This window comes from Callorhinus ursinus, unplaced genomic scaffold, assembly GCF_003265705.2.
Source record: "Callorhinus ursinus isolate GAN/ISIS: 27379988/994484 unplaced genomic scaffold, GSC_fseal_2.0 scaffold34, whole genome shotgun sequence".
In the NCBI taxonomy this organism is placed as follows: domain Eukaryota; kingdom Metazoa; phylum Chordata; class Mammalia; order Carnivora; family Otariidae; genus Callorhinus; species Callorhinus ursinus.
Genome location: NW_027397096.1, coordinates 7,942,037 through 7,959,506, shown reverse-complemented (window position 1 = coordinate 7,959,506; position 17,470 = coordinate 7,942,037). Strand labels below are relative to the sequence as shown.

The window sequence follows — 17,470 nt, the reverse complement described above, 5'->3', positions numbered from 1 at the left end:
GCCCTTAGGGCTCCTCTCCTCTCTGCCCATCTTTCTCCTTCCTCCTTTCCTTTCTTTGGCTGCTCCCCCTTGGCAGAGGCCAAGCCTAGTGCCAGTCAGGGGAGAGGCATCCTGTTCTCTTGCTGAGGACCGGGTGATGTGGAGGGAATGGGAATTGTGTAGAGGTGAAGTACAATGCCTACTTCCCAGCTGTGTGACCTTGAGCTTCCGTTTCTTCCCCAGTAAAACATGGATGACAATGGCTCCTCCTGAGACCTGTTGTGAGGATTTGATGAGACAGCAAGCTCCTTGCGGGGAGGAGGCCAATTTGGTTCACTGTCGCATCTCCCAGGTCTTGACGGGGTGCCTGCGACTGAGCAAGCTGTCAGTAAATAGTCAGGAAATGAATGCCAAATGAATAGATTTTTTCATGCATTACATGCCTCCTTAGACATAAATATATTAACTTCCTGCTTAGTGCATCATGCTAATCACTGCTAGAGATGAAGGCTTTGAGGACTTAATGATTTTTGAAGACTATATTCAAGGTTAAATTATGAGTCAAGTCAAGACTCTAAACTGCTGGAAGCAATTTCCTCATGTTTCAACAGTTTACTAAAGCCTCATCTGCTTTATTTATTCAAAGCCCACCGGCCCCTCCCCCTCACCTTCCACCATGTATGGATTGTAGCAGCCCTTTTTTTTTTTCCAGATTTCCCTGGAAGGGACGCAGGCACAGAGAACACAGTTTAAAGCTGAAGGGCCTGAGGCCCTGTGTTTCAAAGGGAATTAACTAGAGGGTGGGTGGGTGTCTGTTCTTGGCACCAGTCCCCTAATCCTGAATTCTGCATTTACTCACAGCGTGTGAAAAGAGGGGAAAGGGACACTGATCTAGAAATCAGCCCTTCTTCCAGGTCCATCCACAGCCTAGTTAGCTCATGAGCCTCATCCCCCCTGAGGCTCCACGAAGGGCTGTCTCTTAGGGGATGGCGGGGGCGCGGGTGACAGTGGAGGTGGCTATAACCATCTTGGGCTGCTCAAAGGCGCTGTTCCCTGCATATGTCTCTGTGCCCATCTTCTTGTTTTTCCTGGCACCTAGGATTTCTCTCTCTCCCTTAAGGCATTCCTGACAGGGCGGGATTTGGTTAATCGAGTACAGAATTTCCATTATGTCTGGAGTGATCTGGTAGTGGAATGACATCTTCCCTGGAGTGAAAGCTCCTCAGGCCTGTGCTCTGTTTTGTTTTGTGTTTTTAAAAACGAAGCCTGGGCACTTGCTCATGTACAACTGCAACTGTTTAGGGAAAACACTTGTAGCCCTCCTCTGTGAAGGAGCACCCAGCAGAAAGCATGGAGCAGACCTTACGGAAGGCACCCGTGTTACTGTGGGAAGTTTTAAGCAGACGGTGTGCATGTTGTTGGAGAATTTACTGGAACTTGAGCAGAAGCTGTCTCTCTCCTCATTGTGCAGGGGTCTGGGGAGGTGTGGACCGATTTCAAAGGGCTCGCAGGATCGAATGGGGCCCAGGAGGTAACCCCAACCCTAGAGCGCGTGATGAGGGAAATCAACAGGTTGGAGAGTGGTGGCCGTCACCAAGCTGCCAGACCAGTCAGGGAGAGCGGCTGAGGCTCGGTGTGTAAGACTAGAAGCTTTTCAGCTCGACTCCCCTGTACCCCTAGAGGTACAGACCCAGGGACAATGGCTGAGCACGTGTGTTTGTGAACTAACAGAACTGTAACCTTGGCCTAGGCGCAGTGCCCTGTGTAACAAGCGAGGCTGGCACCTGCGGGCACCCCTCGGTGGTGGTGGGCCAGGGTCTCTGGACCTACGTGAGACCACTCTTCAGCAGTGACTTCTTGTGGTGAGAGGAGCAATTGCACTTGTAGTCTGAGGAATCTGCTCCGCTCTTCAACAGACTCATAAAGCCCTGGGGCTCGTGGATCCGCAGAGGTAATGAGGAGGAGGGAAAATACAATAACATCAAGAGGGAGGAAGATTCTGGACTTCATGCCGGTTAGGAGAAATGGCTTGAGTGATTCCTTTCCCAAACAAAACCATGTGACTGGAATTGTACCCCACATTGGTGAAATAGGTCATAACCGATTCCAAAACTTATACAGTGCAGGATGCTTTGTATTTACTTGGATTTCAGTACACGTTTGTTGAATCGAGAGGATGGACTGAGGGGTGAGGGGATAGAATTAACATTCATTGAAACCCACGCTCTGAAAGAAACTTCAGATACTTCTTCAATTAATTCCTCACAATCTGGTAAATATTGTCATCCTCACTTCACAGGTGAGCCATTCAAGAGTCCACATACAGTAGCGGACAGTGGAGACAGTACTTGGACCGAGAGCTGACTCCCAGAGCCATGCGGGTCCTTAGACAGGTGGGTTGCTCCTGGGCATCTGCTGCAGCCTCGAGCACTGAGTACTGGGAGTGATTATTTGGGTCGGCCGAGAGACAGAGGAGACCTGGGATTCTCGTGATACTGACTTAATTGAAGCAAAACCCAGAAAAGCCTTTACAAAGTGAGAAACTCTGGTTTTCTCCAGAGAGTTAGGATCTGGTATGAGGATGATGGTGTTGAAACCCCCCGCAAAACTCACCAGCAGTACCTACGGGGGTGATATAGGTGATTTTACAAGGAGTCCTGCCAAAAATCACAGGAGGTTCATTATTTTCACCCTCATTTCCTGCGATCACACTTGACCGAGGGCATCTGGACTGGAAAGGACACCGTTGCCCTCAATACCATGTTTACAGTAACTAATGACCTCTCTCGAGTATAACTCAAGTTCCTAGAATTCAGTTGTAATTCTAGAAGCCAACTGGCTTGGTGTAATGGCCTCTACATAATTGTTAGTGATTTCTGCTCTGTTTTGGCAAGGCATGCAATCCTTAAGGTTTCTTTGTTTCTTTTGTTTTGTTTTTGTTTTTGTTTTTTGTTTTTTATCAGAGCAAATGTGACTGTTGGCAGCTCCTTTGTGCAGAAGCACTAGTTAGACTGGACCCGAGGAGGGTGGTAGCCGGGATGGCCTTGTGTGGATTATACCCAAGTACAAGGGAGTCAATCCGTGAATATTTGAATAAAGGGTGAGTATGTGCTAAGCTTCGTGGGTTTTTTTTTTTTTTGAGTCCATACCTTTTTTATTCCTAAGTGGTTTTGAGTCTTTCTGATGTGTTTAGGTCTCTGCTAGCCTTTGGGGATATAATGCTCAATAGGGCATGTGTTGTATCCTCAAAAATCTTATGGTTAATGAGATGATTCTGTTTGAGAGTGAGGGCATTCAGATGCTACAGGCCTGACTTTGTTAATTTTAAAGAAATTCTTCCACTTCTGGTTGGATATCTCTGTTTACATAGAAGACTATCAGACCCAGAGATACTTTTGGAAAATCAAGAAGCACAACAGTTTTTTTTTTTTTTTTAAGGTTCATTCATTCATTCGACAAGCATTGAGGGAGTCTCAACTACATGTTAGGAGCTGGTTTTGGTGCCAGGAAAGTGAATAAGGCAGCCCCAAATCCTTATTTTGTAGGAGTTCATATTCTAGCTGGGGAGGCAGACACCACAAGAGAGAACACAGTAGTATAAGAAATATCAGGGAGGTGACCTTGGGACAGGTGCAACACGTTGAAAGGACTTTAGATTGTACTCCGAGATGGGGGAAGTCGGTAATTCTGCTTCATGGTTCTCTCATTTTGTTTTCAGACAAACAGACCTCTTAACCCTTTTCCATTTCTCCAACCACATTGAACACCACTTAGGAGTCCTTCTGACAGTGCACACCCACGCACCATTTCCGAATGCTCACAATTCTATCAGAACCATGGATGAATGAGTTCACTTCCATGCTCCCCGGGTGCTTCATCTTCGAGATGAACATCCTGACGCCTGTGGGCTTCTGAATGTCAAGGTGAAAACGGATGTGAAAACAGTTGAAGACCAGTGAGGGCCTGATCACTGTTTCTTCTGGAAGCAAAAGAAATTCCTTTAAGAGACTCTTTCCGGGGCTTAAATAGATCTGTTTAAAGTGCAGATCCTTGTGCTCTGTGTTCCCACAAAGGAGGGGGCCTCTGAATCATAGCAGTGTCAGAGTAGGGAGGGCTGCAAACAATGTATCACTGGGGGTAAGTGACTCTATCAGAGCGTCCCCCCACCCATCTTGGGGGAAAGACCCTGAACCCCCTGGGAGAGTCCTCTCCTTGTCCACGGGTCCTAGTTGGACCCCAGCAGGTGGCTATTAACCCTTGCACTGCTCACCTACCCTCATGTTTAAACCCTGGTTCATGACTGCACACCTGCCATTTTGCATGGGGATGGAGTGGGGGCATGGGGACCAGACAAAGATCACAAGTCCACAGGGGTGACTCCATGTCACCTAGCTCCCCTTCTGACAGTAGTAGTAATAATAATGAGGGCGTTCATAATGGCAGCTCTAGCTACTGAGCTTTGCTTAAACACTCAGTGCTTCACACATTTTCACTCATCAGATTCTCCCATCAGCCCTATGAGTGGGTACTTTCATTATCCCCTTTTACAGATGAGCGAATCAAGGTTAGACAAGGTACACAGCATGCTTCCAGTGACAGAGCTAGCATGTGGTAGATCCAGGACTTAAACTCACAGCCATCTGGTGCCAGCACCTGAACCTTTGACCACAGCCCTCACGGCCTCATCAGGTGCATGGACAGCAGCGTGATTCAGTGACCCTGGACTCTTACAGAAGCTCATTCCCACACCTGCAGTGGGGTCGTGGGCAATTTACTTACCTTTGAAGGCTCAGTCTCCTTTTCTGTAAAATGGGCAGAATAACCTCACAGGACCAATTGGGATGTTGGTCTGTGTGGAGAACTTAGTGAGACATTTCAACGTCAGCGGTATGCAGCCCAAAGAACTCATTTGATGTACAAACAGTAGGTGGTTCCTTTAGAATTGGGATTGCCACTCAAGGGGATTAGGCACTGACATTGTTTTAATCAACGACTTCAAGCTCTATTGGATTATAACTCCTCCTTATAGGACCGCTGGTATCGTTACTTTGAGTGAAGACTGGATGTTTTGGTTTCAGGTGGCAACCTCGGAATGTTTTCCCAGCAAAGTTAATTAAATGTACCCAACGCTCTCCATGCACCTTCCCCATCTTTCACATAGCCAGGCTTGTAATTTCATGTGCTTTCCCCTGATCTATTTTTATACCATCACATAATAATTTATCGCCTAAATATATCCATCATCCAGGATTTGCATTTATTTTTTTATTAAGTCCCTTGCCTGTCTCCCATAGTTTAATTGGTGTTTATTTCATTCTCTGAGTAGTGGAGGGCATAGAATGACAAGACGTGGGCCCAAATTCTGGACTTTTGCGGCTTGCCTGCTCTGTGACCCGGGGCAATCCCCCCATTAATCCGGGTCTCATCGTGCTCATTTATAAATGGGAGAGAGACCTACAAGGAAGGGTTGTTGTGTGGCTCATAGAAATAAAGGTGGTGTAATGCAATAGCAACACAAGGGGCGGTCGTGACAAATGGTCCATCTTTGTGTGGGGTAATTGCGTATCACCGAGTCCTCAGCACCATGTATGCGGTGATAGGCAATGCCGTAAAGACAGTAGATGCGTGGTCTGTGGAAGACAACTGGCTGGTTCCCAGCTCTTCCTGGCAGTGTGACTCTGGACACATGATACAACATTGCTACGCTTCAGTTTAGAGACAGAACACCTGTACAGTGAAGATGATAATAGCACCCACCTCCCTGCTCTGTATTAAGATGCACTCAGTGGTTCTTAACTGGGAGTGATTCTGTCTCTAGGAGTCTGGAGATGTTATTGGTGGGGGTGGGATGCTGCTGGCATCTGGTGGGTGGAGGTCAGGGATGAAGGTCATTATCCTACGATGCATAGGACAGCACCCCCGTGATACAGAATTATCTAGCCCAAGATGTTAACGGTGCCCAAGTTGAGAAACTCTCATTAACTGAAACAATCCAGGTAAATTTTGGCATAGTTATTGGCACACTAAAAGTGTCTCTCTTGAGGAGTAAAGTTGGCTATATTTGGAAGCAGCCAAAAAATATTTTAATGCCAGCCTCAGCACTGGGATGAGAACCTTCATGCTAATTCCACTGGAGGTCCCCTGCATCCACCTGGCTCCATCACAGATCGATTCCCTTGTGCCAAATGTGTGCACAGCAGTCCTGCTCATCCACCTTCGGCTCTGTGGATGAAAGAACACAGCTCAGTTCCTCTTTCAGTCCTTCCTGATGTTTATTACCATGACCTGACCCACAGAACATGCTCTGTTATGGTCAGTAAAATCAACAGCTGCCTTAGAGGTGGTTGGCAATTCGGTTTTGGAGTTTGGTTGGCAGGTATTATAGAGAGGTATAGATGTAGGAGTCATTTGTTCAAGGAAGAGGGCGGGGCTCTTGTAGGAGGTGCTGATGGATGAATGGGGGAGGGAAGTTCATCCTCCAAGGACAACTGGCTTTATCTGGAGATGATCCTCACTCCTCAAAACTCACAGAAAAATACACTTAACCTGAAAAAAGAGCAGAAGTTTCTAGGTCTCCAGAAGACCAAAAGCTCTTCTCTGGAACAGAAGCTGGAAGAGTGATTGTTTGCAGGACCACTCAGGGATAGGTCTGCAAGGGACCACAGGAGTCATCTGGTCTTTCTGCTCCCCCAAGGAGGAAGTGGATTCAGCAAAATATGTCTGCAAAATAGATATTCCCACCAGAGCTCATGGGAACATGTCTTATCGAGCATTATATCTTCACAGGCTAGTGGAGAACTTGATACACCGGAGATACTGAATAGGTTGTAAGTAACTCTATCAGAGTGTCCCCCCACCCATCTTGGGAGAAAGGCTCTAAACCCCACTGGGACAGTCCTCTCCTTGTCCACGGGTCCTAGCTGGACCCCAGCAGGTGGATATTGACCCTTGCACTGCTTACCTGCCCACACATTTAAACCCTGGTTCATGACTGCACACCTGCCATTTTGCATGGGGATGGAGTGGGGGCATGGGGACCAGACAAAGATCACAAGTCCACAGGGGTGACTCCATGTCACCTAGCTCCCCTTCTGACAGTAGTAATAATAATAATGAGGGCGTTCATAATGGCGGCTCTAGCCACTGAGCTTTGCTTAGACACTCAGTGCTTCACACATTTTCACTCATCAGATTCTCCCATCAGCCTTATGAGTAGGTACTTTCACTATCCCCATTTATAGATGAGCGAATCAAGGTTAGACAAGGTACACAGCATGCTTCCAGTGACAGAGCTAGCATGTGGTGGATCCAGGACTTAAGCTCACAGCCATCTGGTGCCAGCACCTGAACCCTTGACCGCAGCATGGACAGCAGCGTGATTCAGTGACCCTGGACTCCTCCCAGAAGCTCATTCCCACATCTGCAGTGGGGTCGTGAGCAATTTACTTACCTTTTGAAGCCTCAGGCTCCCTGTCTGTAAAATGGGCAGAATAACTTCACAGATGAAACGAGGTGTTGGCTCCCGGCTCATGTTGATTCCTTTCCCTCCATGAAAATGCAGTGTGTGCAGAGAACTTAGTGGGGCATTTCAATGCCATGTCCCCTGATATCCCACAATCCAGAGCTCTCTCTGCAGTATGCACAGACCTTTGCTCTGCCTACCCCCTGGGGACACCTGTTGGTTTGCAGACTAGCACCTGTACAGAGGGCCAGCAGAGACCTAGGAAAGAGGCAGACCCCTCCAGATTGGGAGGTGGCAGCTTTCACAAGCAAGGGCACTTCCTAAAGGGGCTTGTCTCGGAAGCCGCAAGATGAGTACACCTCTGCATCACATGCCAGGGTCTTCAAAGTTTATACAGAGGCCTGAACTAGGTTCAGTCGCATATACCACTTAGATATTCTCAACAATGCCTTACTCTCAAGGCTGTGTCCTTGAAAGCAGCTCCCACTGTGGGAATGGTGGGCAGAGCGAACATTCCAAGGACAGGGGAAGGGCTGAGAAGCTTTCGATTGCCTGGGCCCAGTTCGCTGGTCAGCTGGGGGTCTCTCAATGACCTCCCCCAACAACAGAAAAATGCTGTCTCTCAGTTATTGGCGTCCTCCAAGATTGCTTTATCAAAGTGCCTAGACCAAAATTAGCAGGCCATCACAACCCATGCTAAACTGCATAATCAGACACAGAGAAAGGAGACACGGATATAGGCATCTGTTTATATTTATATATACACAGAGAGAGTGAAAAGACACTCACCTCATTCTCTTTCCACAAAAGCTCCTGAAAATCTGCCTCTGGTGGCTCTTCTGTGGCCCTCCGGGTGACACACCGGAACACCCAGGGGCGGGAGGGACCTCCGTGGCGCCACCTTCTGGCCAGGTTTTGGAACTTCCTCCAGCCCCCATGTCCCGCCCATCCTTCCAGCCCTCATTGGCTTTCTTTTCCCTGGAACCGCCTCCTCTTGTCGTGGCCAGTGGGCGACCCACGGCCACGCTGCTTCTCTGTGTCCTAGCTCCCTGACGTGTCTGCGGAGGATGCTTGCTTAGAATAATGGCAGAGTGGAAAGAACCTAAAATCTGGAGTCAGGGAACCAGGACGTGAGCCCCAGACCCTCCTACTGTCGTCCCAGTGTCCTCCAACTCTCTGAGCCTCAGTTTCCTTCTTCATACCATGGACAGCGTGACCCCACTTCCGCTCATGGAAATCAAACAGGATAATGCCTGCTGGACTGCATCACATCAAGTGAGATACCGACACAAGGTATTATTAGTGCCTCGCCAGGGAGACGAAAGGCTCCGTGAAAGCAGGGGCGGTGCCTTCCAGGTCTTCCTTACGCCCCTGCAGTGCCCGCCACACGTGAATACGCGCGTCATGAATTTGTAGTCGAATGGGTCTAAATGCAAGAAAAAGACGAACATGATCATGACACAGATGCCTTGCTCCTTTGTGCTCCATCCTGTTTTTCTCCTTCTCATTCCCATTTCATTAATTTCTCGTTGCTTTATGAAAGAGGGAGGGGGTAAATACGTTGACTTTAAATGAAACAGGAGAGACAGAAAAGTCATCAGAGGCAAATAGGTACAGAGGTGAGGCACACTCCGATCCACACACACTGGAGCGCTTCTTAAAACAGCCGCCGGGTGAAGACAGAAGGCGAGCGGGGTGGGGGGCTGCTGACGTAAGACGGTGGGTTGGCGGGCGAGAGGGGCTTCATGAGGGTTCAAGGAGGCTGTGTGATAAGCAAAATGACCAAATTATGATAAAACACCACCTCCGCCAACCACTTGTTCCTGACGATCAGAAGCCGTTCCAACCAGGAGCAGGAGGAAGTTCCCCTCGGCAGGAAGGCAGGCCCAGCTCCTAGGCACCGCCTGTATTTCTGGGCTGTTCTTGTCGCCGCCAGCTCACCTATGGCCCAGGGGGCACCGATAAAGTTGTCGTTGAAGGCCTGTCTGTAGTGGGTTGACTTCGGGGCCCTCTGCACATGTGTCCTCCTGTGTAAAGCAGTTGGCTCTGGGGGTTGGGAGAAAACGAACGGTGATGGGTTCTCTCTCCTTCTTCCTTCCCAGGGGAGAGAGGAGCAGCGACAAACTCTGGCAAGAGGACATGGGGAGAGAGAAACCCACAATAAAGAGTATTTAGAGAGGGCAAATATAATATGGAGGATGGACGGGTAGTGGGGGCGTGGAGGGGGCTTTCATGCGCTGTGGAGAAGGGAAATGACATAACATTAAATCAGGAGCCAGCGTCTTGGGGTCCTGGGTACCTTCTTTTACTCATGGGGAAGCTTTGAACCAAACCTGCTTTGTTTCATATGAGAGGGGACTTTTGTGTCTTGAACCAGAGGGACTGGATAGGTCGGGTATGCTCCCAGAGTCTCTGCTCAGCCTACCTGGACGGATCAGGGCTTAGGTGACTAAGGGACTAGGGGTAGGTGTGTCTCATGGAAGGTAAACACAGTGAAGAGAAAGGAGCCACTGATTCACTACTAAGGGGGTGAGTATTCATATCACAAACCAATTTTTGGCTATCAAAAAATTGATTGAGGGTAAGGAAGAGTTTGGAGGCCCTCCTGTGATTGTCTTCCTTATTTCACACTGGCAAGCATTTATTAAGCACCTACTGTTTCAGTTATTTCTTTATGACATCATTATCCCATCAGATTAGGAAAGCAGAGAAAAGCTTGTGTGGGAAATGTCAAGGTCAGCTGTCCATTTAGGCAGCGGTAGTGAAGATGGAATAACCCGTTCATCAGGTAGGTAAGCAGTCCTCCCTTCACACCTGACCTCAGCTTCTACCAGCACCATTTTTTTTTTTTTTTTTTTTTTTTTTAGTAGTCTGTGAAGAAGGGAGGAGAACCAAGTCAACAGCCTCCAAAGTCAGGATTTTACATCCAAGAACCCCGGCCAAAGTTCTCCAGGTGCTCGGTCCCCTGCTGAATCCACCGGCTCCGTTTCCCGTGCGGGGCAAACAGTGGACAGGGTTGGGGGGTAGGTGGGGCCCCTTACCTTCCTCAGGAACTGGTTTCAGGACAGAGCACAGGTTTCTCAGGGTCGGAAGAGGGTCCCCGTTCTTGCGTCTCAGAGAAACAGCCTCAGCTTCGGAGGTAAGGGAATTCTCACATCACAGAGGACCTTCCGAGCCCCCAGGCTGGGGTACAGCCTCGGACAAGCCAAGCAGGGTGTCTGCCCCTGGGGGTGGGGGTGTGAGTGCAAGGGGGCCCTTTGTTCCAGGGGGAGTCATAGATAATTCACAAGGAGATGAGATGAATTTCAAAAAAATGATTAGTACTGAGAAGAAAAGGAAACAAGTGGTGGGTTCGTGAGGGGGATGGAGGGTGGAGACAGGGAGGCCAGCCAAGTCCTCTCCGAGCAGGTGACATATGAGAAGAAGTCAGCCATGGGGGAAACCTTTCCAGGCAGAGGGAAATGCCAGAAAACTCCGGAAAATGGCTTGGCATGCCTGATAGATAGGAGGAGCTCCTGGAATGTGGGTGATTCTGGTGGGGTTCCCATTCTGCCCTCCATAATCCCATAAAGGAAGAGAGCCTTCCCCACCCTGAGAGATTCTGATTCAGGGGGGAGGAGGGGGTGGAGAGAGGATGGAGCAGGTCCCTGCATGTTTAACAAGTGTTGGGTGATTGGGATTCACCTGACCCTGTCATCACAGCGCTCTGGCAGATGGTGACGTGGGGTTAATGACCAGAATCCCAGATTCTAACTCATTTTTATCCCATTAACAAGGCATTTATGATTTGGTCAAGGATCGTGTCAAACTGTAGTGGCACAGAAAGCTGGTGCAGGAGGAGACCTCCGCAATAATTTAGCCCAAACAAGGAAACAGCACAGAGACGTTACATGGTTTTCCAAAGGCCACACAGCAAGTTAAATCCATCCCAGCGCTCATATCAGTTGGCAGCTGAACCCCAAAAGTCCTCTCTGTGTGGACCGGCTTCTGTAGTTTTCTCCTGGAAGGAAAAAATAAAACCACTAGAAATAAAATCTCAACAAGCCACACATTGATTGCCCACCTTTGCTTCCTGCCCCTCCCTGGCACACCCTTCGTGACAATATGCTAAGCGTACATCGAGGCACTGAAATAGGATTAGCAGTTGTATGAGGTGTTTATTTATAAATCAACCAACAATAGGACACACCTTGGTTTACAACAGTTGATCTTTAACCTTTCTTTAGGGCAATGACAACAAGTCAGGAGAAAAGGTACACTGAGGCCCCTCCAAGTTTGAAATAATAATGCCATGTGTATATTAGAAAAGAACGTATCTTTTTTTTCTTTTGATGAGGGAGTGATGGTACAGTAATGCGTACCTAGCACATGTTACATAGGAAATTAGCATTCGAGCCCATTGTGCATCTCAGCTTCCTGGCCCTCCTACCTGCCACCATTTGCAGGAAGCGGCAGGCTGCCCTTTGTGTCCTCACCCTCCCTGGGCTGCAGGCTCTGGGCCAACCTCAGAGTCCCCAGGGTGGGAAGAAGGTCCCTCTTGTTGGATCTCAGGAAAGCAACATCAGTGTCAGAGAAAGTGCATTCATCCATACTTTCATTTATTCATTCATAAGTGAATACATTTACCAGAGCAAAAATCTCAGCACATTGTCTAAAGTGGGGAGTTAAGTAGCCTGATTTGCAAATGAATTTATCTGGAAATGTCCTTAACATTTAGCCATGCACTTAATATCTTGCTTTCATTTAAAAAATAAAAAATAAAAAACACAATTACACAAAAATTAGGGCAGAGCCTGAACGTTTGGGCCAAATAGACCCAATCTAAATCCAGTTCCCACACCCCCCATACGTACCCACCATGCCATCGGATTAGGTGCTGAGAATCAGATCAAAGAGGAAAATGTTTAACCAGTGGAATACCACAAAAACATTTTTAAAGATCCTGGAATATTTGATGTTTGTATATAAGCCATACTGCTAATTGCAAATGAGTCTTATCTAATAAAAAAGGGTCCTTAAGAAGAGCTGTGTAGAAACATTTTATTTGCCATCAGGTTGAACTGCTATATTTGGCAGGAAACCGGCATATATATTAGGATTCTTGGAAAGACCGACAAGTACCGGTTTCTGATAACTGAAGATCAATTTGCCTTCAAGCCCCTTCCTGGGGCTCCCTGCTCAGCCCCCCATGTCACAGGCTGGTGGCTGCAGAGCTGTCCCTGTTCTCCTCCCACATGTCAGTAAAATGGGCTCATGACATTGATGATATAATGTTAACATGTAAAGACTTGTCTCTGGGGCACCCTGCAGACTATGCCTCGAGGCAGAGAATGGGGGGGCGAACCCACAGAAATTCAAGGTCCAGGCACTGTGTAAAGTCTTGGGGATTCATTTGGTCAGGTAAGACTCGAGTTGTGTCAGAAGCTGTGGTTGGTAAGATGCAAGGTTACCCAGCCCCTAAGAATATGAAGGAGGTGCAAGCCTCTGTAGGCCTTTGGGGGTTTGGAAGGACTTTTGCTCCTCACCTGGCACAGCACCTCCATCCCTTATGGGCATGTGTGGGACAGCGGGTAGGAGAAAGCAAGAATATTAGTGAAGCCAATTACTAAAGTCCGGGCATCTCCCAAGCAGGGCTACCTTTTGAGCTAGATGGGTCTATGATTCCAGAAGGGAGGGGTGGAGCACCGCGACAGAGTGCAGAAGGAGAAAATACCCCTAAGATTTGGGTCCCAGCCCTGGAAGCGGTCAGAAACTTGATAGGGCCCCACGGAGCACCAGCTTCGAGCAGTGTGCACGGTGATCCTCCAGGTGGAGCCTCTCACTAAGGAACAGCATATCAAGGTAAGAGCTCCCCCTTCTATCATGGGATGGGCCGAGAGCATGTTCTATCCACTCCCTTCAACCAAGTTCAAACCCCCACTGTGATCAGAGGGCCAGGCCTATTCGCAGCACAGGGGCAGCCTGTGGACCAGCCCACGGTTTCTAGAAATGTGGGTGCCACTAGGCCCTGTAGAGTGCCTAGATCCTCCAGATGCCACCCTCTCAGTTCCTGTAGTGGTCCCTGGGGCCTGTAAGAAGGGAGCAGGTTGAAGTTCCTGCTGATGCCTGGAAACAGTGGGCTGAACTCAGGGTGGTTTCCTTGTGATTATTTGTGAGTCCTGGCCATCGGCCCTTTGCACCGACTGACCGTGGACTATTCTAAAGGGATTAGCCCAATGGCTTGGACAAGGGGAAGCTGAGAGGTGGATGACCATGAACAAGCCCTCATGAGGTCAGTAAAGGTGGAATGACATCTGGGTTCACCTGCAAGAGCCTGAGGCAATCCTGACTTCCACCTCCCAGCTCACAGTGCTCGGACATCCGGTGCCAATCAGGATGCTGCTTCCCTAGCCCAGGTATGAGCCTTAGCAGCTGACCCTTCAGTCGGTGTAGCTGATTAGGTGCATAGGAAGAGTGGCCACTGTAGCTCCCAGGTGGGCTGACATCTTACCAAGGATGCTGGATTGCCCTTGAAATACTGTGACTTGGTTAATGCAGTGCCCACATGTTCTGTGTGTTCTAAACAATGCCCGGGGCTCCAGCCAAAGGGGTCTGGAGCCATCTACCGGAGTTTCCAGCTGGTGAGAGATGGGAAAATTGCTTCTACTGGCTCTCTCCCTCTGCATGAGGATTCTGAATATGCCCGGTTTGTGGGGACACTTGGCCTAACTCGAACTTTCTCTTACCGCCATGAAAACCAGGCTGCCACCATCAGAGGATTAGAGAAGCTGAGTACCACTTATGGATGCCTGTGCCAAATACACCGTCATCAGGGGTCACATTCCAAAGGTCATAATGTGCAAGACTGGACCCAGGAACAGGACATCTAAAGCAAGTTTCAGCTCTCCTAAAACCTGCAAGCAGCTGGCATAGTGGAAAGAAAAAAACAGAGCACTAAAGCAGCGGACTACATTACTAACAAGTAAAACCACTGTGGCCAGGCGACCTAAAGTACTGTCCCAGGCTTTCATACATTTTCTTTTGAATGATTAACAAATAGGGTCTGTTGTTCCATATGCCACAATGGGGGCCCTTACTGAGACACCCAATGCCATAAGGTATGGAAGTTTCTGGAAATAGCCTGGACTCTTCTCATGGATCAGTGTGCTATGCTGCTGAAAACACCAAGTCTCATCATGCCCAGGAGAGGGATTATCTACTGGAATTTGCAATAAGACATCCCACCAGGATGGGTGAACTGCTTTGCACCCCTTGGTGAGGGGGAGCTACTCACATCTCCGTAGGGATCCTGCTGTCCCACTGCAAGCTGAACCTTTTGAAAACATTCTACCTGGAACGGGCACTATCGAGAGGGGACAACGTGGGGGGTCTCGGTCCAGCATATCCCGCCCCTAGTCCAATTTCTCACACCTCCTCCCCTGCTACTCCCCTGCCCACACGGGTGGTACAGGCAGCCAACATGACGTCCCTCAAGCTGCCAACCTCCCTCTCCTCGAGGCCAGGTGCACACGTTCTCTTTTCCACTGGTAACAGTCATTTGGCCACTGTCTTTTCTCCTCCACTGGCCTGGAAGACAGCACACGCAGAAGCCCTTACTAAATTCACCCAGCAAGGCTTAAGTGGGAACCGGCAAAGCCTGTCTTTACCGAATGCTGAAATGTCTAATGGGAAAAGCTGTCCTCCAAAATAAGATGGCCTTGGACAGTACTGCCTCGCAAGGAGGCCCCGGTGCCATTATCCAAACAGAATGTTGTGTGCTCATACCTGATGACTCTGCTGATGTCTCATCTTTATTAAATCATACGAGGACACAAGTGAGTGTCCTGGGGGATCTGATCCCCAACCTAGGGGACTTCATAAATCAGTGGTTCAGATCACAGGGCTCTTCGGGGCAAAAAAAATTATTTTGGAGATAATTATCTTAATTTGTGTTTTCTCTTGCATGCGCCTATACTGTTGCTGTGGTATCTAGCTCAATGCAGCTGGATAGCTGCCCAAAATGCGCCACCTCCATGCAGGTGAAGCCCCCTGCTGACTGCTGGGGGAAAGGTGCAGGAGGAGGGGCCGGTGGGGTTAGAAGAACCCGGCGCGAGGGGTGAAATTTTGGAAGGGGTGATTGAGAGGACGTGACCGCTGCTTAACCCCGGGCTTGACCCAGGGCAATCAGAGGCTCCTCACCCCCTCCCCCGTCCTTGAAATGTGCATTCTGCTTGCCTTCCCCATGCTAGAAGCTGCCCAAGGACACAGCTTTGAGGGAGTGAGGTGTTGTTGAGATGGTATATGTGACTGAATCCAGTGAAGGCCTCTACATAAACATTTAAGGTTCTGGCAAGCGGGCGTGGAGATGTATACGACTTGCAGAGCTCAAGACAAGCCTCGTTAGTTAAATTCCCTCACTAATAAAACCTACCATCTACTATTCCGGAGAGGTCTGCCTCTCTCTTGATCTCTCATCACCCTTTGTGTCCAGGGGCCAGTCTGCAAACCAAGACCGCCTCTGCCTACACTGAACCCTGTGTTATCAAGGGTAAGAAATGTGTCTTATTCCTCTTTGTTTCCCCAAAACCAACATAGTGTCTGGTGCAGTTGGTACGCAGTGAGAGAGAGAGAGAGTGTGTGTGTGTGTGTGTGTGTGTGTGTGTGTGTGTGTCTGTGTGTAATGGGGGAAGTGGGATAGAAATGCTTGTCCCCTTCCTACATGTGGGAAGGAGTGTTTGGATCTGCTTTCTGAGCCTGTGTTTCAGAGGCAAGCATGCCTGAGTTCAAGGCCCAGCGCTGGCACTTAATAGCTGTGTAACCTGGTGAGGGCACCTCACTTCTGTGAGTTTCTTATCTGTATAACAGAGGTAAACAAGAACCACACACACCTGTCAAGATGGCAGGGAGGGTGAAGTGAGATAAGACAGCCTCACACAGGCCTTGACAGAGGATAGAGTCTTATTTTTGGCCTCCTTGTTTTGCAAACCGTCTGCCTATCTAGACGCCGGGGTCTGGGAACTCTGAGACGGCCCATGGGTGAGGTGGGTTAGCCTCTCCCATTTGTGCTTACTTGCAATTTTTCTGTGCTCTGAGCTCCCAGGATCAATACACTGCTAATTCAATGCCACACGTTTATTGCCTCGGAGAGCATTCTGACACTGCTCTGTTTGGATCTGGGTTAGCAAGAGGGCAAATGGGATAGAGAAATATTATAAAGCAGATGCAAACCAGGAGAGACATTCCCGAGGCTGCTTTCTTCTCAAATGCCTTCCAAGGAGTATTTAAGCTTGGCCTGCCCTGGGGACACCAGGTTGGCTCAACAGGGCGCCTTCGTGTGGCTCTGCTCCAGCTTGGCTGTGTGCATTGGGTTGGCCACTGGAACTTTCTGTTCCTTTCCTCCTGATGGGATTTAGCATCACGGATTGTATAAGGTTCCAGCTATTTGATCCCTGGCACGGGGCAAGTCACACCCATCCACCAGCAGGGGCTGACTTCCAGGGGATTTTCAGGAAAAGGAGGTAGGTGGCTGAAACCCCAATCCTTTGCTCCCACCTCTATCTCCAGCTGTGCTTCCATCTGGCAAATCCTGGGGCAGAACACACACACACACACACACACACACACACAGCCCAAAGGGAATGCAGCCAGCCCTACCTGGAACCCCAGCTGTCTTTCTTCTTCAGATACAGAACCTTGGGACAGCAGTTCCGGGGAGAGGGGGGGTCTACTTGTTGCTCTTTCTCTGGGTCTCCAAGGGGCGCTGGGCTCTTCCATCTGAGGAGGGGCTCCTCCCTCCCTGGAATGTTCCCCTCCCACTCTGCTGGCCAGCGGCAGAACGCACTGTGGTTTTAGATTGCTCCTTACCTTCCCCACATTCCGCATCTCCCCGCTGGAGACCTCAGGCTGAGTGTGACCTGGGAGCAGAATTCCGACAAAGGAATGTTTGTGCCTCCCTGCATCCACGGGGAGGGGTGTCACGTCCTCACTTCCAGGGCCAGTTCCCCACCTTCCCCGAGTGGCCCCCATTAGCTCCCTCCGAAAATGGCCAAA

The 17,470-nt window shown here is 49.2% G+C and overlaps 1 long non-coding RNA gene across 3 annotated transcripts; it reads right to left on the bottom strand.

Moving 5' to 3' along the window:
- Positions 1 to 3,461: 3,461 nt before the first annotated feature.
- On the bottom strand, positions 3,462 to 17,458 carry LOC141370408 (uncharacterized). 3 transcript variants are annotated; one of them, XR_012374432.1, is made up of 3 exons: positions 17,285 to 17,458; positions 8,231 to 11,441; positions 3,462 to 3,958 (listed from the first exon to the last, which is right to left on the bottom strand). It is a non-coding gene; the product is annotated as an uncharacterized lncRNA (long non-coding RNA). The 3 variants fall into 3 exon arrangements; XR_012374430.1 differs by lacking the exon at positions 3,462 to 3,958 and adding an exon at positions 4,955 to 6,201 and having other exon boundaries at positions 6,526 to 11,441; XR_012374431.1 differs by lacking the exon at positions 3,462 to 3,958 and having other exon boundaries at positions 4,955 to 8,867; positions 9,383 to 11,441.
- Positions 17,459 to 17,470: the final 12 nt, after the last annotated feature.